This window comes from Schistocerca serialis, chromosome 2 (genome assembly GCF_023864345.2).
Source record: "Schistocerca serialis cubense isolate TAMUIC-IGC-003099 chromosome 2, iqSchSeri2.2, whole genome shotgun sequence".
Lineage (NCBI taxonomy): Eukaryota > Metazoa > Arthropoda > Insecta > Orthoptera > Acrididae > Schistocerca > Schistocerca serialis.
In genome coordinates, this window is record NC_064639.1 from 1,023,726,018 (window position 1) to 1,023,736,610 (window position 10,593).

Below are 10,593 nucleotides of genomic sequence, written 5' to 3' on the forward strand. Positions count from 1 at the left end.
TGGAAGAGTGACGGCGTGATGTTCTACGAATTGCTTCTCCGAGGTCTAATCATCACCGCTGAAATTTATTGTCAACAACTGAGACGCCTGGCAGACACAATTCCAGAACAACGACTAGAAGACTGTGTGTTGTGAAGCTACTCCCCCATAACTTTCGCAGGCATTCTGCTAGACTGACAACAAACACAACAATGGAGCTGAGCTGGGAAGTCATTCTACAAGCACCTTATTCACATGATCTTACGCTCTCAAATTTTCTCTTTTTACTCTCTCTATCGAACAGTTTTCAAGGAACTTTCTTTCCGGATGAAACTGTGCTTCGATCATGGCTCGATGTGTTCATCGCCTCAAAGCCAAATGATTTCTACAGACACGCAATCGAAAAGTTACCCCTGCGTTGGAAGACTGTTGTAAAAAGTGTAGGATAATCACTCCTTATGCAAGGTTCTTGTCAGTACAAGGCATCCCTACTGGTGATGAATGGTTCATTTGGAAACCGCAACATAACATTCCCAGAGGATGAATACTGTCGATCATCGCTCTCCTTCGGACTTGGAGAATTATCAGAACATTGACATTACCGACGTGGTGGGATCATAGCGACGGACTGCACAGACTGTAGGGCAATGACTGTTGAAAGAGTGGTGAGATGCACTCAGGACAATAGTATGGCAAGAGCAGTAGACACAGGTCCTTCCATAAGAACGACACCACGAAATTATTGTTGCACTGTTCTACTGGCTCTGACAGATGACAGCTGAAATACGGGCTGACCTTACAGAAAGTCACAACGAACCGTTGCGTATGGGGTTGAGATCTCTAGTTCCTATGTGTCGTTTACAACCAACACCATACGACAGACAACAGAGTCTTGCACGGCATGGTACTGGAGTCAATTGGACACTGAGTGACATTCTGTCATGTTCAGTTTCTTTCCTCGGCACTAGATTGCCAAACTGGCAAAAGATCATAGGAAACAACAATTGTCGAGACCCCACCTTTCCCACTCCTGCATTCACAGTGTGAGGAGCTGTTCGATATGGAGAACAGGACTGATTTGGTAAATATGGAAGGGAGGCTGAATGACTTCACTCTTACTAGTATGTGGCAAGGGTGATAACCCCTTTTGTCATACCTTTAAAGATCAGGACACCAAATGGCATATTCCACTAGGACAATGCAAACCCCATATAGCAGATGACACAACAAACGCTTAAGGAATGTATGGATCCCAGAATGTCCGGACCGACGCCGCGATTTGTTACAAATGGAGAATGTATGGAATGAGATATGACGTATATTTTCATACCAGCCTGCTGCCAGAAAAATTCAGGAATTGTTACAGCATGTGTTTGAGGCAGGACAATAAATTCCTCAAGATCACATTCGGAGGCTGTTTCATGCCACAACGGATAGAAGTGCTTATTCTTGCCTGTGGGGATTATACCTTCCACTGATGTAAGAGACGGATATCGTTTCTGAATAGAATCGAGGTTTAGTAACTAATTACGTTCTTGTGATTAACAGCTCTAAGAATTCTGGTAAATATCGGATTGGTGTCTCAGGAGGCATCATTTTCCATTTCCATCAGTTTACCCGGGTTGTTTTAATTTTGTCATCCATCTGTTTCTGTGTTGTATATATATATATATATATATATATATATATATATATATATATATATATATATTTATTTATTTATTTATTTGTGTTGGGACTTAAGTCACAACACAATAGGGGAAACACTGATAACTACGTAACACGTGAAATTGTGAACACTATTATTTCAATCCGAAGAATCTTTGAATTGAATATTTCAAATTTTCTCTTAGTAATTGTATTTTCATGAAACTTTAATTGTTCATTTATGAAAACTACGTGTAGGATTTCAAAACTTATGCTCAATAAATATTTATATACTTTGCAACACCACAAATTTTATTAATTTTTGTTAAGGAATATAACTGCTTTTCCGTCCAGTAAAACTGGGTACTCAGATTTATCATAGCACTTGCGATAGGACCCTGTCTAGGTAAACGACTAAGGATTTAATACTGTAGCTCAACACAAAGTTCACAGAACACAAACATAATACTGAAAACGAAACCACATAAGTGGTCTGTGCAGTTATACGCTACTTAGCTGATAATTTTAGATTAAGGTGGTTGCAATGTCGATCTCCTGTGCTATTTATAAAAGGTAGTAAATGCATCCATGCCGTCTTCCTTTGTAACAAGCTCTGAAAATTCACTTCTTAACGTCGGATTTTCGTAGTGCTGAGCCAACCAAAGTATGCCGTGAATAATAAGCAGAATAACTTCCGCATCCGAGGCTACATTATATAATCTTGCAGTTCTTCTCGCCTCTTTCAGTTCACAAGATGCGCACCCTTTGCCCGCTAGCCAGATGCTGACTCACGCCAAGCAGAAGCCCTGCAGTTCGACCGCCAGATCCACTTTTCTATTCCCTCCTAGCCAGTTCCGTTTCAGAGGGACTTCCTTTCAAGTTTTACCTGATTACGAACCTACTGTCCCTATGCATGAACCACTATTACAAGTAAAGTATTAACATATTCATTCTTGTACGGTACATTACTTTTGAAATTGTATCCATCGATTAATTACAATTATATAAATTATCTTAAATAACGAATAAAATATTTACATCGATGTTACGTCAAAGAGCTTGATTACACGAAGTCACATTAAGTAAAAGGAGACAAACAACTTAGATAAGACCATTATAGGTAATATCGATAAGAGCGTTATACGTCGCGACTTCTCTACTCACAACAGCACATCCGCAAACAGCCTGATGGTTTTTCAGACAGCCAGGGGCAGAGCGACTCTGATTGGAATTTTAATGCAGACGCAGGACGACAGGCTGCTATTACGGAGTGATTCATGATGGCGACGGGACGTCAATGAACGTGTCGCGGCGTGAGGTGTAAGATCCCCGCGGATGAGTTATAAACATCGTTCTAATCACAGCGTTTGAGCAACACTCGCATAAGAAAATTCCTCTGTCCCATTGATTCAGCGATACATTGTATCTCGTGAAAAACGACCCCATCCTCTATTCACGCGTATAATAACAATAAGCATGATTATCACTTGCGGCGCCGACGCCACTTTTGGTATTCACTTATGGCTGAGTCATCTTTCCTTTAAAGGATTGGGGATACGCTGCCTTGGAGAAAACATAGGGGCTTCAAGGTACTTAGCGGCAGCCACGTCATGTACATAAGAAAAACATCAAGCATTTCATCATATTTATTTAACATGTTTTGTCATGTCACAGCGGATGTATTTTCAGTTAGGTGGTCACTTTTGGATGTAGGGTCTAGAAGGTTGTTCGGTGTGAGACAAAAACCATGGGACACAAAAGATGTGTTATTATTCCAGAAAACGCAGCTAAGAGCCATGGTAAGCTAGATTGATACCTAGTCTGATGCACATCATTTGATACCTGTTCTGATACAGATCATTTCCTCTGTATTCGGGAGTTTTGTCGGTATATTGGTCTCAAAACGGAAATCACGTAAGCGGAATAAAGAATAAAAGGTTTAAGAAATTCGACTGTGATTTTGTTCAAAAATGGTTCAAATGGCTATGAGCACTATGGGACTTAACATCTGAGGTCATCAGTCCCCTGGAACTTAGAACTACTTAAACCTAACTAACCTAAGGACATCACACACATCCACGTCCGAGGCAGGATTCGAACCTGCGACCGTAGCGGTCACGCGGTTCCAAACTGAAGCGCCTAGAACCGCACGGCCACACCGGCCGGCCTGTGATTTTGGAAACATTCTATTTATACACTCCTTCTAGGGTCCAGAAAACCGGAGAGCGCGAAAGGCTGGTGACAGGCTCCTTAAAACAGGCGATTTCACAATAATGGGAAAAAAATCTGTAACTGATGACCAAATTACGTCCTCGGAAACAGAAATTTATATGGACTGTTGCTTACTCACTCACAAGAACTTTGTATTTACTCACCGTACAGTGAGTAGCTACAGACGCCTGATGGCAATGTGTAAACCTGGGGAGAGACGATAATGAATTGCAATAAAGGAACTGTCAGTTGCAGCACCATGACGGAATTAGTCATTTATATTGAATTTGAGAATGTGTAACGGGGTCGGTACGTAGGTGACGCTAGAGCTATGCTATTGGAGTCTTTACACAGTTCAACGATAAGCAAGGTTCAGCACAGGTTTGCCGACGTTCGACAGATGAGCTGAAGTAGCTCTAAAACTTTTTTGCGATGCCTGTGAGTGCATCAGCGATAGAAAGTTATCCACTTCAGAATAGGTTTATCAACATACGTAGTCACATTATGTTGTTATTGCAATCGATTTCAGTCATATACACGACAACTCAGGAAAGCACACTGCCATTTAAAGAACTCTTAAAGAGACCAAGCAAATCACTGATGTACCACATGTCTTCGACGACTTACTCTTGACAAATTGTGGGTTTGCTATAGCATGATCCTACGACACGCCCAAAAGACACTGGTTCGGAGTAAGAGGATAATTTGTCTGTGAGAGAGGAAATTGTCACTTTGGTCTGTAGCAGAACGAGTTGCCTGAAACGCGTACTGCAACAGTGGTCACAGACGCATATTCGAAGGTATAGTACAAAACCGACAGTCAGTACAACAGAACGTCTGCACTGCTGCATCTTAGCATGTCCTAAACAGCACAGGAGGAGTAGCACTTTACCATAACTGCTATCGTACATCGAAAAACTAAGTAAAAGAACCATTCAGACCTAATTTAAAAAAAAAACAATGCGTAGATAAAACTGACGCATAATTTTTCGAATTGTGTCGCTCAAGTGATAGAAATCACTGAAGACTTAAAACAGCTGTTGACAGGCAGTTTGTAATAGAACTCATGTAATGAATTCAGAAACCGAACACAAAAGTAATAAGATGCCGAAAAAAGGGAAACAATAAATGTCTCAACATTTAAATCAAGGATTTATCAGTAGATGAAGTATTACTCTACACCGGTAGAAATAAAATTACGTGGAATGTATGGAAGATAGGACAGCCAAAATTAGCTGGCCTGTTCTGGGATTCACTAGCGTCGAAGTCGATAAAAGAATTAGTAATTAATTTGTTAAGCTGGATGTCTTGTGGTGAGTAATGTCCAGACATCGATCGTAGATGTGGACACCCCTAATAATAAACAAATCTATCAAAATGTGATGGAATGAAAAATGAGTATTTCAGTGTTTATATTATGGATCTTAAAATTTTATTTCCGAGATATACGCTTTTCTTGGCTGTTTACGAGATCCTTTGAAAACATGTTACGACGTTTCCAGTGAACTCTTTCCCAGTAAAAATCGAGAACTGTGGCAAGTGTGAATGCCATATTGCATGTATCGCACAGGTATCGCCGCATCGCATGATGTGGCAAAGGTGGTGTAACGGCTGTCGGCAATCACTGTCTCCATATTTAGCTCAGTTTACAACTCTTAATGCGAAATTTTTCACTGGAAATTTTAATTCGGTTTATATAATTATCTCATCTTTCTGAAGGTCCTTAATGTTATTGCGAAGCACAAACTTCAGATTCAAATTCCACACGTTCTCCAATACGTCTGTATGTGAACAGAGTTAACCTGTTACCGTTTACTGAAATGATTCTTTCTATATGTTATGAAACGCCCTGTATGTTGATGTATGCTATCTAAGTACTGAACTGATTTAGGTGTCCACTCTATTTCTACCTCTGTTCGGTTCCGTATCTCTTGATTCAGATGAATTACTCATAATCACTGCAACATGCTGTTGTAGCACCATATTATAAAACCTTCTATTCCCTTCTTCTCTGAATTATGGATGCCCCAGGTTTCAGTTCTATGTAAGTCTACAGTCAAGACAAATGATTTCAGGAAAGGCTTTCCGATGTTTAAATTGCTGTTGGATTTTGAAATATTTCTATTTTTCATAAATACTTTTCTCGCCGATGTCAGTCTGAATTTCATTTCGTCTATAGTTCATCCATTGTCAGTTTATTTTGCTGTCCATTTACCAAAATCTGTTTACTACTTTCAGAGCCTCATATCCTAAAATTAGTCCCTCAGCACTGCTTGCATAATTTGGCTACCCTCCATTCCCTTTGTTTAATTTTGTTGAGATTCATTTGACAACCTCTTTTCGAGATACTTCCCATTCCGTTCAACTAATCTTCCAAATCTTTGGTTCTCCCTAAGAGAATTATAATCTCGAAAAGTATCAAGGCATTTGGCACGAACTTTTTTGTTAGTATGAGAATTGCTGTCTATTAAGAGTATATGCGGTGGATGTACAATACAATGATGGTTTATAAAAAAACGAACTGGAATGAAAAGACTGGACGTGTCTATTAAGAGTATATGCGGTGGATGTACAATACAATGATGGTTTATAAAAAAACGAACTGGAATGAAGAGACTGGACGTATTGACTTCTAATTGACGTCATATTTTAATTACATGTAACATGACGCGAGCCTTATTTTTCTCTGCTTTTCGAGGGTGGATGGGAACAAAGCGTACGCTCGATCAGAGACAGACAAGACACTGTCCGACGTTACGAAAAAGCCCGACCCAAGCAGTCAGCAGGGACTCTGGCATTCGCACAGGGCAGATAACGTGAAGTGCTGACTGTGAAAGCTGTATTGACGGTCGAGCCCAGTGGGACCATTGATGTTGTTCATTTACGACTTGTCTTCAGCCTAGCAGCCAAGCGGGGAGGAAGTTCTGTCGGTTGGAGACCGACACTCTACTGCGTTCTGACGAGTGCCTTCAGCAGACATCAATCTAGCGGTTTCCTAAAAAAACATGGCCTAGCCTCAAGTGCAGCTTTTTGCATTCTAAGGAACTGTGATGTGAGGCTAGATGCTGAGTGCGAAAACGCATGATTGACAAAAATGTGAAGATGGATCATTGGAAGAAGATTTATGGAAGAGAGGGGAGGGTCGAAAAGTAATTACGGTTTTAACGCGACACGTTTTCCTTGACGGGATTTTTGCGGAAGAGACAACCGCACCATTGGTTGGATGAGTGTTCTTTTACAACAATTGGAGGTCATGTCTTGTTTTGTGGGAAGGAAAGAGCAGGCTATACGATTCAGCTAGAAGATTAGAGTTCGTTGGGGGATGGAAGCGAGTGCGGATTTAAGAATTTGACGCAGATCTTGGGGTAAAACGGATCGCTGGATTTGCCATCTCCAAATGAGCAGCCAGTCACGGGTCCAGAGTTCGTGTCAGTAGGAGCACAACCCTCCCCTGGTACCTCAGAGTGACACTGATGATGGCAACGCTCTGCATGCCTCACGGTTAACATAACTAGCGGCAACGGCATCTTAGGACAAACTTCGGTCATAATTTAACCAGAACACTGCAGTTATCTGTCTCAATTTTTTTCAGTTAGAAGCTCGTAGGTCATTTTTAGAACGCCAGACGCATCTAAAGGGCGTGTTCTCAAGACTTCCAGGTAACCCTGAGAACCAGCAGGTTCATTTCATGTAATCCATGCAGTGCAGCTTTGTAACATTAACTGAAGTTATTAGTCAGATGTACTTCATGTCTGTATTTTTAACATAATAAATTAATGTATTCGTTTAAAACCACTTCTTGTTAACACATTGAATTAATCTCATTTTAATATTATGGAGTTCCCCACTTCAGGATCTACTGCTAGGGCCATAAATTCCTCACATTAGTTAATCAGAATGTGCACAGTAATTCAACTTTGTCTTAAAAGTGTTTCCAACTCTTACTTAATTTTCTGGATCAGGGTAACCATTTGACACACACCGCAGGGTTTTTTGCAACGATATTGTCAAAACGTTAATTTGTATTTATTTCCCGTCAACATTAATTCATTTTCAAAATTTGAACATATTTTTCTTTACTGGTTGTTCAAATTTCACGAGTAACATGATAAACAGTCTACTACTATATATCAACTAATACCTCCCTTTCATATCATGCTCTTGAGTTCTTAACTGAAGACTAGTTTCCAAACAAGTTTTACATAACCTTTCACTCCTGTATTTGATCCCTTTTATCACTCAACATACGGAAGAGTGTACTCCAGTCAATATTGTAAAAACCTTTTTTTCAAAGCTGCATAGTTACAAATGTTGGTCTGCCTTTGTCTTCTAAGATAAGATAATCTGTATGATCAGTTTTATCTTGAACGCTTCAGTATTTCTCTGGAACCCAAACTGGTCTTCTTAAATGCCAGATTCTTATCACTTTTTCTATTCTCCTGTAAATGCGAATATTTCGTGTTACTATTTTGCAACTATGACTTTCCGAACTGATCGTTTGATAGGATTCGCATCTGTCAGCATCTGTTTTGAAATTAGAATGATTATATTCTTCTTGAATCCTGTCCAATCCTGACTCATATCTCTCATAACATGTAGAATAATTGTGTAATGGCTGGTTCTCCTACGGATGTCACTATTTCTGAAGGATGCCGTCTCCTCAAGATGCTGCGACTTAGTTCTTTCAGTACACTGTCAAATTCTCTTTACAGTATCACAGCGATCGACTTATCTCTATTTACTTCCTCTCCCCACTGTGTTTAAAATTTTGAGTCAAAATAGTTGCTTCACCCAGTTGGACGTACGTTTTTAGGACTTTTGCCTGGGTCTTCAAGCTAATTCTGGAACTAGAAATACCGCCTCAAGATTTCCAACTATATTCCTTCTGCCCCATTTCAATCACGTATTTTAGAAATTCTACATTAGCTCGCCATGATGTAATGAGTTGCGAATGAAATACGGAAAATTTTCAAATTTTTTCTGTTTGTAGCCGTTCTATGCACTACTCCTCATTTTCAGCCTTTTCTTCTTTACTTAGTACTGGCTCACCATCTGAGCTCCTGAAAACTCTGCAAACGAATAACTACAGTAATTTACATATTCAAATTTTAGCTGTATCTCTGAATATTAAGAAATTCATACAGTTAAAAAATGAATATATATGAAAAATACCAAGCAGGAGTTATTTCTGTTAGGCCATTTGAGGATTACAGGGAGAGAAAAAGCATCCAACCACAGATTTAAACAGAATCCAAATCATTCCTGACCGGTTGTTACCCTTACCATGACAAGATAAACTCTGAGGAAATATTGGGTTAGTGCATAAGTTCGTAGCTTTTTCCCAAAAGATACACATAACAGAGACTTTAGCCATCAATAATATATACCGAGCGAGGTGGCGCAGTGGTTAGACACTGGACTCGCATTCGGGAGGACGACGGTTCAATCCCGCGTCCGGCCATCCTGATTTAGGTTTTCCGTGATTTCCCTAAATCACTCCAGGCAAATGCCGGGATGGTTCCTCAGAAAGGGCACGGCCGACTTCCCTCCCCATCCTTCCCTAATCCGATGAGACCGATGACCACGCTGTCTGGTCTCCTTCCCCAAAACAACCAACCAACCATATATTGTCATCCACTATTTACAACGGCCTGGCAGCGGTGGGGTAAGTTTCGATTCCACGACTGTAGAAATCACGTGGTTTTGAGGAGAAGTACTCGTCGAGCTATGTTCGGAGCCCATTTTCATCCAAAAAGGAAGTTTCTTGAAGGCTGTTCGACAGAGAGCGAAATAGGCGAGTATCTCAGGGCACATGATAAGGTAAACGAGGTGGGAGCGGCTTGACTTCCCAACCCAGTGTTTTTCGTCAGGCAAGCAAAATGCAAGCTGGCGTTATAGCGGATTAGCATCAGTTCATGCAATCTTCCTGGTCGTTGTTCTGAAATTGCGTCTGCAAGACGTCTCAGTTGTTGACAGAAAATATTAGCAGTAATGGTTACACCTTGGGGAAGCATTTTGCAGTACACCACAACGTCGCTCTTCCTTCAGATGCATAACGTTATCTTTTGTGGATGCTCTCAGGTTTTTGTACTTGGCGTTGCTGATTTGTTTGGGCTCAACCATTCCTTTCTTCTTTTCCTTATATTCGCATAAAGACACCAGTCCTTCTCATCGGTAAGATACATGATAGGAATGGCCGGTGTGTCTCACGGGCCAGTTGATAACGAGCAAACAGAGGTGCACTTATGGCCGCCAACTGCTTTTTGTGATTTTGGCTTAAGAGCATGCGGTAGCCATACACCGAGTTTTTGAACCTTCCACGCCGCACGGAAGTGGTGGAATGATCATAGTTCATCCGATTTTCCAGTTGTGTAGTACAAAGACGTGGGTCATCGTGGATTAATGCGTTTAAACGGCCTCCATCAAATCTCGAAGGTATTCCTGATAGTAGAGGAACACTAATGTCAAAACGATCCTCCTTAAAACGAGAAAACCATTATCTCGCCGTACTGTGTCCTATGGCATTATCCCCGTACACGTCGAGAATGTTCGTGACTATCTCCGTTGTTGTTATCCCTCTACTGAATTCAAACAGGAGAATATGTAGGAAATGTTCCGATTTTTCCATTTGGCCCTCCGTTTTCTAGCGTCCACAGATCCTTTGAATGACAAAATGACAACATGTAAACTCAAACGGCAGCTAACTACAAATAAACAATGACAATCAATAAACAAACTCATAGCAAACGGAATACC